Source organism: Cyrtonyx montezumae, unplaced genomic scaffold (assembly GCF_038088225.1).
Source record: "Cyrtonyx montezumae isolate F1298 unplaced genomic scaffold, pur_monq_1.0 scaffold_15, whole genome shotgun sequence".
NCBI classification, from domain to species: domain Eukaryota; kingdom Metazoa; phylum Chordata; class Aves; order Galliformes; family Odontophoridae; genus Cyrtonyx; species Cyrtonyx montezumae.
Genome location: NW_027071881.1, coordinates 7,407,191 through 7,409,025, shown reverse-complemented (window position 1 = coordinate 7,409,025; position 1,835 = coordinate 7,407,191).

The following is a 1,835-nucleotide window of genomic DNA, read 5'->3' as shown; positions in this document are numbered from 1 at the left end:
TGGCGGCCCCGCACCGGAGCGGGGCGGGGCGGAGCTGCGGGGTGCGGCCTCGGGATCGGACGGGAGGGGGGGGAAGGCACCTGCGGTGGAAGGGGAGGGCGGATGGGATGTCGAGAAAGGGGAGCGAAAGAGAGCGAGGTGAAAGGGTGAAGAAGCGAAAGGAAGGGAGCGAAGCCGAATAATAAAGAAACGGAACCGACATGAAGAAAGGAAAAGGAGAGAAAGAAACAGAAGGAAGCAAACTAACCCTGCAAAGCTGCGGAGCGCGGCCTGAGCACGGACCGTGCCCTGCAGGACCGGGAAACGACAGTCCACGCTGCGGGACTCTGCGTGGAGCTTCTGGGCTCGGATTGGGGCCAGAAAGTTGGGTTTTGTCCCAGGGAGAGGAGCTCATGCCAACCTGGTGGCAGGAGGTGCTTGACTTCGGTAAAACATCGCCTGGGAGTGTTTCCTCCCGGCTCACACAGCTGCCATTGCACCCCTCCATCACCGAGGGGGTGAAGGGGTGAGGGCTGGGGGGATGGCAGCCCCGCAGTGCCCCCACGGCTGAGCTGCCGTCCCTCTGCAGTGCTGTGTGGCACTGCCTTGCTCAGAGCAACGCTGGGTCTGAGCCAAAAGGACAAGCCCAGGCCAGCCCCGGTGCCCCACGGCCGTCCCGGAGACATCGCTGAGCTGCAGAAGGACACGCAGAGATGGAGAGCAGAACGCAGAGGGGAGGAATGAAACGGGGAGGTGAGCAGAGAGATAGGTGGGGAGGAAGGGGACGGGGTGAGATGGAGGAGCTGGGGGGGGGCGGATGGGGTCGTGGGGCAGGGGACACCTCACCACTGCCTCCATCCCGCCCTCCCCCAGGCTCGGGGGCTGCCGCAGTGCCGGGCAGGCATGGGGGGGTGGGGGGGGGGTCAAGGGCTGCACACGCAGCACGGAGCTGCCATCGGAGCAGAGCTCAGCTGCCACGCGGGGAGGTGAGATGGGCTGGGGAGAGGTCACACAGCCACAGCTCGGGGCCATCTGCAGCCTGGCTCCCACCCAGGGCTCCATCCCTAGCAGCCGCTCCTGTGATGAGGGCAGCAGCAGCTCGTGGAGCGGCCGTTCTCCTGCAGTGGGGAGGGTCAGGCCCGGCCCTCATGGCTGGAAGCTTCCAGAAATTGCACTAAAAAGAAAAATAAATAAAGAGGAGATAAATGGCATCGAGTTTCCTGCATCCACGGGCTTTGGCCAGCGTGGAAGTGCTACTCACAGCCTCAGCGAGCGCGTGGTGCCCGTGTGGGAGTTGTTAGGTTCACCGAGCAGACAAATCTGTGCTTCCCAAACGCCGGCAGCGTTTTTGAGTCCTTAATAACAGACACGTGCACGGTGCAGTAAATGTGGGATCATTTCATCATCCCCGTTACAAAGTAAAGGCAGAAAAGCCTCCGTGCAGTGTGGATGTTTTGGCTAATGGGGTTGATATACCAGCAGGAAAACAGCACTGCAAACCCAGAGGGAGGAAGGCTCGCTCTGCTGCACGCTGTGAGGACTTCAGCTATGGGAAGAACCCCAACTGGGCCCAAAGTAGCACCAAAGGGACACAGCTGGGCACAGAAGTTGGCGTGGTTTCACCGTCAGCTCCCACTGTTTCAGATTCTGATCAGACAGAGCTCGGCCTCTGTGGTCTGTTTAACGAAAGCCTTCGGTGGGATGGGATCCTGGAGGACCCCGCAGCAGAGGAGGAGAGGCTGAGAACCCACAGGCTGAACAGAAGGAAGCGGTACGAGCTGCACCTCCAGCAACACCACCCCACTGAGGGCATCCCCCATAGCCAAACCAGGGCTCCGTGCTCCCATCACACACAG